Source organism: Papaver somniferum, chromosome 6, assembly GCF_003573695.1.
Source record: "Papaver somniferum cultivar HN1 chromosome 6, ASM357369v1, whole genome shotgun sequence".
Lineage (NCBI taxonomy): Eukaryota > Viridiplantae > Streptophyta > Magnoliopsida > Ranunculales > Papaveraceae > Papaver > Papaver somniferum.
This window is the reverse complement of record NC_039363.1, coordinates 10,717,805-10,730,734: the sequence shown is the minus strand read 5'-3', so window position 1 is coordinate 10,730,734 and position 12,930 is coordinate 10,717,805.

Genomic DNA, 12,930 nt, shown 5'->3' with positions numbered 1-12,930 from the left:
TTGCATGAACACCAAGTAAATAGATTGTGAAACAAAGTAACAAACGAAATATGTTCCAAATTTATAGACAGTGAGTGAGATGACAAAGCTCAAAGCTGGAGTATCTGATAGAATAGAATGACACAAATTTTGGCCGAACAGTCATTCATTTTCACACAAGATCATAAGAACAAAGGGGGGTGTTTTATGTATGCGTATCAAATCCATAAATAGTATATTCGCTGGACATCGACATGGGCAGTCGTTCTTGAAAAATGTGTTTATTTGTCTCTACTTAGTCGGCATTCTAATCCATTCAGCTCAGTAAATATCACTTTTCACAAGGACTCGTTTGGCTAAACTGATTGTCAATCAATCAGTCTAGATTGACATCGACCATTCCACCGAAAATTTCACACACGTACACAAGTGGCAGGTCCCAGCGGGTCCCATTTCTGCCGGTACCTATCTCGATGCTAAGCACGCAGAATATTATCCGGTCAATTCTCTCTCGGAAAAAATCGAAGTGAAAACTTCGGTGGGTCTAGACTCACTCTTGTCGATTGGACCACTCTTGTCAGTTTCATTATGCATCTTGTTGGCATTTACCACTCTTGTAAGTTTTATTATGCATCACTTAATTGCTTCACCTCGTAAATCGTTAAATAATTGGGTTCGACACAACCATGAACCATCTATATTTTTACAAACTAAACTGAAAAACTTAGTTTAGAATAATTTATTATTCAAGACCTTTTTATTAGTAGATCCTCAGCAATCATATCTTAGTTTAGAATAAGTTATTGTTCAAGAACTATTTTTGTTTCAAATTGATAATTTTAGATTTTTCCAAGCAACGGTATTTTATATCTACGACGATTGTGAATCTTTCAAAATATGAAAAGTGAGTTTTCAGAATTTACTAAAAATGTGGACACGGGGTAATATGCGTAGCCTAGACATCTGAAGTACCAAAACGTAGGTAGGTACGCATATCCAGTACGCGTACCCTGAGATTCTGATATTTATAAACGGGGGAGGTATGCATACCCAGTACGGTACCCTAAGTGCTTGAATTAGTGAATTTCTAAGGGTACAAATACGTTCAGTACGTGCACGTGTATCCTGGCACCATGAATTCACGAATTGGTCCATACGTATGTGTACCCATATAAATACCTATCCAGTACGAATTAAGCAGAGATGCTCACAAAATATTTTCATAATGTTTGGCGTTGCTACAACTGTCGTAAAAAACTCTAGGACATCTTTTATCACTAAATCACTTTGTGTTTGTGAATCATAATCTAAGTCTTAAGTATTTAGTATACACGACATACCTTTCATGAACTATCATTGTACATGGTTCTAGTACCTTGGACCATAGTGTATATTCTTCTATGTAATATCAAGAAAAACTTCTCACATGCTTACATGAACTTCTTACGAGAGTATCATCTGAACTGAGAAAGTGTTTGTTTAAATCTCAAGTTATCTTAGCTTCAATTCAAAACAACCTATAATCTTGAAAGTCTATAAATAAAGAGACTCAAACAACAAGGAATCCCAATCTCTTACACTTTTGTGTCCTAGTTGTATGCTAGAATCCTCCCCTATTAACGTAGGTTTCCTGTGAGAAACATAGTTAGGTTTACGACTTAAAGACTTCAATTAGGGACTCGTGAAGCCAGGTTCGACTATCTTTACCTTCATAATTCTTATATCCTGAAATTGTTCTTATTAATCTTCGAGGTTCTAGTTATCTCAGATCAAAAATGAGATAGATAGAGAATGTAAAGTTTTCTTCGTCTCAGGCTTTGTGATCCCTCAAGATACATATCTAAAACTCTTCTTTGTTGATATGTATAAGATTTTTTTTGAGATGTGACAGTAATCCAGGATTCTCAGCTAACTGAGTGTAAATGTTCCAGATTTGTGAAGTTTGATCTATACGATCTAAAGAAAAAATCAAATAGGTTTATCTGTTAGAGGCAGATTGGTATTAAAAGTCTTCACTGAGGTTGAATAAACTCTTAGGCTTTAAAGGACGTCAGTTAAGAGAATCAATTACATAGAACCTTATGAGGTTCAAGAGACGTAAAGAGCATGAGTACAACTGAAATGCTTGGAGGATTATTTCATTTTCAACTACATTCCAGCCGGAATTCTGATAGTATTCAATCTAAGTAGTTTAAGTCGATCCTTATTAATTATGATTGGTTATAAAACTAGTTCCTGTAGAATTTGCATCTTGAAATATAAATAACAAGCTTCATACTTGGCAGAATCGGCTCTTGTTGATTTAGATACTATTAGGTTGATCTTGGATATTGATTTGTGAGACCTTCCAAGAACTTTTCTGATATTCACGGATTTTATTTTCTGGACATATATATTTTGGAAGAGATAATAGAAAACTCTATATACATCTTGTTCAAGGATCTTTAATCTATATATACTTGAAATTGTATCAGGTTTAGTCCATATGCCGAACGAAAAAGTTGGTGGTATACTTGGTACACTATTCTTTTCAATTGTTTACAGATTCAGACATTGGAGATTCATAAAGGATCCTTTTAAAGACCATGCTCCTGTAGAGGAGAAAGATGAATTTTATGCCATCAAAATTTTTACGGTAATTAACAAAACTCCTCTTTGGGAAATATGTTTGTTTGTATTTAGGGCTGGCAACGGATAACCGATATCCGATATCCATTTCCGAAATCCGACATCCTATAGGATTTTATCCGACATATCGGATATCGGATATCGGAATCGGATATTTTATCGGATATTTTCTCTTAACGATAACGATATTGGAATGGGCCTTTCCGTTAGGTTAATATCCGATATCCGATAGTCATCTTCATAACCGAGTTTCAGCTTTTGAGCAGGAAACATGTTTTTCAAAAAAAACTAGTCACACATTCCTATCATTTATGACCGAGTTTCAGCTTTTGAGCCATTGTTAGTTGCGAATTTCAAATTTGGTCCCAGCAGCTTATTGGACGCTTCCATACCCTTGTTAGTAGTTGCTAAGTTGCAATCAGTGGAAGACTTGTTTAGTCCCAAGTTGTTGCTTTTCTACATTCTTTATCTATGACAGAGACTTGCTTAGTCAGAAGACCTTAACTACGCTTAATCCTCCAGTAATCCAAGTTTGCCGTGTTTTCTGCAATAGAATTACAGTATAAATAAAAGAGTCTTGATTCTTGGTTTTGGTACTAAATCCTCTGCAAAAACACTAAGAAGATTATTGTATCACGGGAACCGTTTGTTGTGGAAGTTCTTCTGATGATGGTGGTGGCATCTCACCCTTACACTTAGTCTTGCTGATACTGTTCATTGTTCTCATTGTTTCTATCTTCTCCAATCCACAACCGCGAGCACGGCGGTTCATCGTGCAAAGAATCTGTTGAATTTCTTGATGGTTGATGATTATTTGCACATACCTTTGCAGGTATGATTTTTGGGTAAATCGTTTTTTCTTCTAATAGAGATTTGTTTGAACGAATGGGGACAGACAGAATTTCATCAGGCATCAACTGTACAAGAAGGTTATGAAGATGACATCTTTGTTACAGAAAATTTTCGTTCTTGCGTATTCAAAATTTTCGTTCTTGCGTTATCGTATTTTAACGGATAAATATCCGTTATCCGATAGATTAACGTTAACGATATCGGTTTGTATTTTTGATATCCGCCGGATGTTAACGGATATCGGATATCCGATAATTCTTAACCTTAATCTTATCGGATTGTCCAATATCCGGCGGATATTTATCCGTTGACAGCCCTATTTGTATTTCAAGGTATTCATACGAAAAACTTTGGATGATTTCGGCACAATAGAACCTCTATATACAAATATTCATGGGATCAAAAATCTTTTCTTATATACCGAGGTCATCTCATTGTTAATAATAGTTTAGTGATTGTCTGTTATCTTGAAATAGTTGGATCAACAAAAGAAAATCGTGAAGGTTGAATTTTTGACTGGCAGAGGAGAACTACTTACGGGTTTTATCAAAGGTGGTGACACCCTGGATAAATCTGTTACGTGAACTTGTCTTATCTTGAAGATTACAGAATAAAAGTTTAATTTCGTACTCAACAATAACGATAGAACATTTCAAGTTGTAATTTTTAAAAAATATTTCTTTTCAGTACTATCTTTTTAATTGATAAATTCTCTTAAAATGAGATCTTAAAGAACCTACATTTGGAGCTCATGGATAAATAGATCTCGAGTAACTTTGTTACAAGGGAAAGGTTTTACTAATGAAACTAAAGTATCTCAATTCTCTTCCTTTCCTGAAATTAAAACAGGATTTTAAAAACAAATTTCGTACAGTTAAGTCTAATAGTCGGCATTGTATTAATCATGAACACAATTGCGAATGTTACAATCGGCATGCTTTATCGTGAATACAATGCCTCCAGAGACACCAATACTCTGGTTTAAAAATACACTGAGAGTTGGCATGGTCAGGTAAAATTCTTCCTATACCAACTTCGAATTACTACAATCAACATACTCTACCCTCATTTTGTTAATGTTGACTGTGTATAATTTTGGGGTTTGGTACATTATTTCATAGTCGGCATTGTTATATTACTTTGACCATGCCGACTATATCTTGATAAATTAAAGGAATACCTACTTCCGGCATTGAATTCATCATTAATCCATGCAACTATGGTTCCGTGTCTTCATTTTCCTAGCGAATCAAACAGAAAAATTAAATAAAATTAACCCTTTTGTAGATCTTCAGTTGAATCATTACTTTCTTGATTTATGTGTTTCTTTTCAAGGATGAAATTTTAGTTATCTTCATCTAGCTACAATTGAGAATTGTTATCCTCACTAATTAATCAACATCTCAAGTTTAATCTTAACAAAATGATGAACCTATTATCTAGCTAACCTTAATTAACAACTAATTAATCAAGAAAAATTTAGGCATTACAAAAATTATTTGGATAAGTGGTTTTTTATATCACTTCATGATGTCCATCTTTTGTGTATCCATAATTTGTGGAGATAGTCCCCGAATGTGGGTTCATTTTCAAAAACCAAACCTATTTCAACATTTACTTCAGAGATAAATATGTCTAATTTTAAATCTAGCAAGGTATTACGACCCCATGGTTGATCATTGAGATCTAAAGACATTCATTATGAACTTGTTCTTTTTTGTACACAATCTTCTAAATAATGTTTATTTAAATTAACATGTTAATTTATTTGGTTCATTAGTTATAAGATGATATCGTTACTATCTATGTTTAGAATCTCAATCCTCATTATATATTTCTCAAAAATGAATCAAGGGTAGAGATTAATGTCAAGTGCATATTCATTAGAGAGTCTGCTCAAAATCGAACTTATCATGGACTCTATATAACAACCCTTATTTATTATTTCTTCCCTTTCTTTGGTATACATGACAACCTTCCTTCATTTGCAGATAGCTTTTCCTTGAACTTTCAAGGGAGGCATTGGTTTAGAATCTTTTAGACTGTACAAGTGTAAAATTGTTTGGAAGTCAAGTACTACGAGAGTTAATTCTCATTTACGTGGTTTGTTTAGTTGTTATACTAATAAATCGAAATGAAGAAAGAACACTGAAAGTGAGATACATAATTTGATAACAACTCTAAAAGTGAGATTACACTAGTTCAGTCAAGTTTGAGATAAAAAATAAAATTTGATCAACTTCTCTAGATTTAGCTCAAGGTTCTCAACATCTTCAATTTTTTAAAGCTTGGGGGTCTAAATATTATGTTTGCTTTTAGTTTGAAATTGAATGGCTCGGGAAGCTTTGTATTTGTTTTCATTATATATCCGAATTTATCGATGCCATTTAAACTGTTAGTGTTCACCATTGTAACCACTTTCATTAATTTTCCCCATCTCCAATATTCTCCACCCTGCCATTTCGTCGGCTTTGCTTATGTTTTCATTCGACGTAGCTAATTAAACTATGTTGTTTACTTCCATCATTTTTCAGTTTTCTCCGACATTTATTAGATCTCGTACAACCAAAAGATGAATAGGTGAATAATCATAAAAATTATTTGGATTTGAACTAGAAATAATATAATCACTATACAACTCAATTGGATTACTAGACTCCTGATCACTATGCCTACATATTTCAGATTCTTCATTACTGCTATCCTCATCATCATAGTACGAAAATGATTGAACCTTATCTAAATAAGTAGTGTATTTTATTCTAACCTCGTCCTCTAAATTAGGCAAATATTCACTATTTACATCAAGGGTAAAATTGGAAGAACTATTTTGGAAATTTAGATTTTTTAGAGAAGTTCTATTCTGGGTCTCTAACAAAAGCTTTTGGGCCGACTCACACGAATTCCTGACGTAATCTAGGAAATCAGGTAAAGAAAGTTCACTCATTGCATTATTTTCGTCCATAACTAAGTTATTGATTTCAGCGAACTTACGTGTTGTCTCAGCTAACTTACGTGTCGACTCAAGTAAAGAGGAATTAGCAGAATTTTTCTCGTATGACTGATGGTTGTGAGGATAGTGATTGGGCTCACCATGGTATGAACCATAACCTTGAAGAGTTTGGCGTTCCCAACCACTATTCCCACCATGGTAATGAAACTGATGATGTCCATATTCAAATTCGGGTCGATATTCATTGTATTGGCTTCTATCATACCAGCTCGACATTCTTAGTTGCAAGGGAATTCTACACAATCACAAACAAGGCCGACTCGACTCCACCAAAACAAACCTAAAGATTTCTAGCAAACAAAAAGCATGATGGCTCCACTTAGATTGTTTCTAGACCAGCTTCTATCTTTCGAAAGGGAATTCGTTGCAGTTTGAGCAAACCCCTCTGGAATCAATCCGAGTCAAAGTAAGTTGAATTGAGGCGAGGGAAGCTCAGTGGAGCTTTGATACCCAAGGCCTCACCGCTATCACAAGGCGGCGCAGTCACGCATTCAACTCACAGAAACCATCATGAACTTTGGTGTGTGCTTAAAGAGCAACCAATATTTTTCGAACGAGTTTCCTATTAAGCTCGTTACCCTATCGGTCTCGTTCTATTCCAAATTTTAAGCTTGGGTTCGCGTTAGGTTTCGTTTTCCTAAGGCGGGCAAGAAGGGAACGGTGATGAAATCCGAACCCTTATCTTGTTTAGGCCAGGCCTTGCCCTTTACTAGGAAAATAAAGACAGTCCGGTTCGTCCTCAAACAATTATCACCTTAAGGCAGACAGTAACCCGCTTGCAGGAGATTCGCGGGTGTTTCGATTGAACTTACCTCCCGTACCAGACGGGCGATGAACCGTTGTCGTCGACTCGGGCCACGACTCCTATGCCGTGTGCGAACCCGAGGGGCCGAGACGATATAGTAATCGTCGTCCTTCCCTGCACACAGTTTATATAATAATTTATTTTTATTTTTATAATAATACCCTTCCGTAGGGTTAAAAAAAAGAATAAAGTCCAATTGTCCAGAATAAATAAAAAAATTTACAGTTTTCCTCACACACTCTAAAAAAAAAAATTTAAAAATTTAAAAATTAAATCCTAAAATTGTCCTTTTTTCTCCTCTTTTCGCTTTTCGCTTTAAGCTTTTTCCTCTCCAAGTCCTTAGTGTTCCACTTCGAACCTGTAAATCAAAGACAAAAAGACAGAGTAAAAAGGAACAAAAAATAAAGAAAAAAAAATAATAAAAAAAAAAAAAATAAACATAAAAATTCTACCTAAGCACAAATCCGCGTCGGCGGCGCCATTTTGATAAAAGATTTTTGGTGGTTGTAGTAATGATGATAAGGGGTATCGTTCAAACTCGAACTTGTGAAGGTAATGGATTTTTAGATTTAAAAATATATATACAAATATTGACAAATTGGTAGAGAGTTACTGGGACTAAAGATTCGGCCATTTTTCATTTTCAAGTGGTTCAGAATTTAATTCTAAGCGATTATAGTTCAAAACAAAACAAATAATAACTCTAGTTTATTGCCAAGATAGATTTTATAAAATATTACTTGTATTTCTTAAGCATGGAATATCAAAAATCCCTAGGACTAAGCATACTCCATCAAATGAAATCACAAGTAATTAATTTAAAATCTTATTTCAATTAAAATTGGTGCAAAAAGTAAATAAAGAATTAATTTAAATTACCACATGGATGAAACACGGCCTCCTCCGTCGTCCCAGTGTTGGGTTTAGCTCATCATAGTAAAAATGCTCTCAAAATATTTCATTGATGCTCAAAAGTGTTTTACAATGAAGAGAAATACAAGAAATTGATGAAAAACAGAACTTTGCGACCCACAGAAAGCGTCCAGAATCAACGACAGAGCTGAGTTGCTGTTGTTGTTGAAGAACTACGACCCACAAGGGACAGTCGATGTTGCTGTTGATAAACGACTGCTGCTGCGAGTCCGTTCTTCGTGTTCTTCAGGGGTGTTAATGGCAGCAGCAGCAGCAGCAGGTAACTTCTCTGCAACTCCTCCTGCGCCTCTCTGCTCGCCTCCAAACCTCCCCAGACTCTCGACAGCCCCTTCTTCTCGACACTAGGGACCTATTTATACACAACAGGTCACTCCAATCCTTGTAATAACTCCAAGAATATCCGGCCATAAAAGAATATTTTCCGATATTTTTTTTTTCTTTATTTCTCTGATTCGTTACGGATTGTTTCCTGGTTTGTCTCTTTCACGCATCATCTCTGAGTTGTAGGAGAAGTTTCCAGCCAATAGAGTTAACCCATGCACGTCTCTTCCATCCAACAATTCCAAAAATAGAATATCTTCCCTATTTGAGAATATCTTCCCTGTTTTGATTCCCACCGATTATCTAACCAAATTTGACCGAATCCAACACCCATACCAGCTCTGTCTAGGACCTAGGAACAAACCCATTTAATTTGGGCCATTGAATCTCACTGGAACACCTTCGAATCATCAACCCTAGTCACGGCAGTTCAAGACAATTTTTTTCCCGCCAATTTTGAGAATTTGAATTGTTGAAGAAGGTGCCCCTTATCCTGGACTGGGGTGCGAATAGCAGATGCCTTGGGGTGACCTGGGGGTGCCCCTTAGTAATTAGGTTACCCCTTATCCAAAAGCGAGAGTCCGAATAACACTTGTCCTCCGGGTGACAAAATCAACTTTTCGAGCAGAATTTTCCAAAAATGTTTATTTCCAAAAAATACCTACAAATACATAAAATAAAAAAATTAGTACAAAATCGAGTGCCAACAATATATAGTATTGAGATCAAATTAGACACAAAAATGTGTCTATCAAATACCCCCAAACTTATTATTTGCTAGTCCTCGAGCAAAATTTATTCTTGAAAAGTGACCGAGTTAATCTCGGGTGGGTTTATCAGAGGTGTACCCACAAAAACCAATACTCCAGACCCCAGCTATCTACGCAGAACCTTGGAAAGCACTAAAGAACCTCCTTGGTTGGCATACAATTATTGACTTTAAGAGGAAGAACCCTGATGCGAAATTCCAATTGCTGTACACGAGTTTGCACTCAAGCATACTAAAATTCATATAAGTGACAGAGCTCTACTAAGATAGTTTCACGATGGACATCATACTCGGAGTCAGACTAATCACATGAAAAGATTAAGAAGATGGAAAAAGAAAAATGTAGATGGTTGAAAAGTGAACGGTGTTTCCCATATCTGTCTGAAGGCCTCTGCCAAGGTGAACCTAACCTAAATGACTGAGATACCGGTCTGACTAATATTAACTCACTGGCATATACAAGGGAACCAGTGGTCAATAACTTAAATCTAGATCAACAAACTGGCAAATACAAGGGAACCAGCAGTTGACTACACATAACAATAACCATTTTTTTTTTTTTTTTTAACTTAACGGCATGAATAGATCTTTTGGATCCAAGCGCATGCTTCTTGTCAGCAGATTACACGATAGTTCCCACGGGTCCTGCATTCCACGCTTGCTTAGGCGACAGAAACAGGTAGAACACACGCATATTGCTATCCAAGTGTTAATACTTATTCCGATTGGTCTAACTGGTCCGGTCTTTTTTTTTTTTTTTTTTTTGAAAAAGGTAACTCAGTCACTCTATTTCACTAGCAAAGGTAACAACTTGAATCGTGTGCCCCACCAAATCACTTGAAATAAAAGAAAACTAAAAATAGAAAGTGAAAAGGACTCGACAGATATGGCGAAACTATCATGTTATTTCTAACACCTGAGCTCTGTGCTTTTATGAATAGACTCTATAGATGTTTCCATCTAGTCAGATTGGTTCCTCAACTCCTAAAACAAAAATGTTTCCATCCACTTAGATTGGTTAGTGCTATCCTTAATAGGCGTAAATTTCTAGGCTCTGGAGTTTATTTATTGCAACTAAAAAGTTTCTCCCATACCCCCAAACTTAAATCTAACATTGTCCTCAATGTTCTAAAGATGAAACTAAAAGCATGAACAAGGAGAAACTGTTACCATTTGAAGCAAAGAGTTAAGGAAATATTACCGTGTCGCATGAATTTGGGTTACCTCCCAAGAAGTGCTAAGTTTAAAGTCTTCAGCCAGACGTGGGAAAGGTTTAGTCAACTCGAACCGTATAACAGTAGCCGGAATAACTGTGGGTCTTTAAAACAAAAAAGAGCTGACAAAAGGAAACTGCAGTGAACCAAGAAAATGCAAGACTAGCATGCCCTTACCTAGTTTCCTGATAACTATCGCTAATTGTGGTTCAGGTTCAGGTTCTATGAAAGGGTCTAAATAGAATATTTTCATTGGTTGCGTTTCTTCATAGGTTGGATCCAAATTATTAGGTCTAGAGTCTGTAAAAACTCAAATAAGAACTTAGAATCACAAAATAATAATAACCTAAATAACTGAGGATCCTCTAAGTCAATCAGGTTTGACTTACAAAATTGACCACAATGAGAGTAGTGGTCATTCTTAGCAAATGTGTCGATTCTAATTTCCTAAGGCATTCAGGTTTAGTCTCACAACTTAATATTCGACACATTTGGAATATAAACGTTCCCACAGTTGGAAGAAAACTATTTGGTGGGAAAAAAAGTCAATCTGGGTATCATACCTGGGCAAACCACATCAACCAGAGGATGGGTTTCTAACACTGAGCTTCTTTCTGGACATCATTAGGTTCGGGAAAACATGTATGAAGATAATCTTGTAAGATGGTTGAGGCACAAATGTCAAGTCCTACAGGAGGGTACTTTCTAAGAGTTAAAGCACACGGAGAATGATAATCACCCCCAAACTTAGAGTTTTCTGTGTCTCTAGAAAGACTAGTCACAACTTCCCTAATTTCTAGGTCATCATATTCCTGGAAATGGTCAATAGATTCTTCTAAGTTGGGTTCATCCTCACTCATTTCTACGAGTTTATCATCTTCTAAGACTAGTGTTTCTAAATCGCTAGATTCTAAAACAGTATTCTCAGGGTAAACTCTTTCCTCTAAACCATCATCACAATCATATAAGGATTATCAGAGAAAGGCTCATAAACTAAGGTTTTAATCATAGTTACCTCCTCCATTCACTGATAGGCACATCAAATAATGGATTATCCAACATACTGCAGGCTAAAGGATCATGAACTACATCGTCTAAAACGGTGGTATCTCTAATCAAATCCACATCCTTTTGAATAGGTGAATAATCATAAAAATTATTTGGATTTGAACTAGAAATAATATATCACTATACAACTCAATTGGATTACTAGACTCCTGATCACTATGCCTACATATTTCAGATTCTTCATTACTGCTATCCTCATCATCATAGTACGAAAATGATTGAACCTTATCTAAATAAGTAGTGTATTTTATTCTAACCTCGTCCTCTAAATTAGGCAAATATTCACTATTTACATCAAGGGTAAAATTGGAAGAACTATTTTGGAAATTTAGATTTTTAGAGAAGTTCTATTCTGGGTCTCTAACAAAAGCTTTTGGGCCGACTCACACGAATTCCTGACGTAATCTAGGAAATCAGGTAAAGAAAGTTCACTCATTGCATTATTTTCGTCCATAACTAAGTTATTCATTTCAGCGAACTTACGTGTTGTCTCAGCTAACTTACGTGTCGACTCAAGTAAAGAGGAATTAGCAGAATTTTTCTCGTATGACTGATGGTTGTGAGGATAGTGATTGGGCTCACCATGGTATGAACCATAACCTTGAAGAGTTTGGCGTTCCCAACCACTATTCCCACCATGGTAATGAAACTGATGATGTCCATATTCAAATTCGGGTCGATATTCATTGTATTGGCTTCTATCATACCAGCTCGACATTCTTAATTGCAAGGGAATTCTACACAATCACAAACAAGGCCGACTCGACTCCACCAAAACAAACCTAAAGATTTCTAGCAAACAAAAAGCATGATGGCTCCACTTAGATTGTTTCTAGACCAGCTTCTATCTTTCGAAAGGGAATTCGTTGCAGTTTGAGCAAACCCCTCTGGAATCAATCCGAGTCAAAGTAAGTTGAATTGAGGCGAGGGAAGCTCAGTGGAGCTTTGATACCCAAGGCCTCACCGCTATCACAAGGCGGCGCAGTCACGCATTCAACTCACAGAAACCATCATGAACTTTGGTGTGTGCTTAAAGAGCAACCAATATTTTTCGAACGAGTTTCCTATTAAGCTCGTTACCCTATCGGTCTCGTTCTATTCCAAATTTTAAAGCTTAGGTTCGCGTTCGGTTTCGTTTTCCTAAGGCGGGCAAGAAGGAACGGTGATGAAATCCGAACCCTTATCTTGTTTAGGCCAGGCCTTGCCCTTTACTAGGAAAATAACAGTCCGGTTCGTCCTCAAACAATTATCACCTTAAGGCAGACAGTAACCCGCTTGCAGGAGATTCGCGGGTGTTTCGATTGGACTTACCTCCCGTACCAGACGGGCGATGAACCGTTGTCGTCGA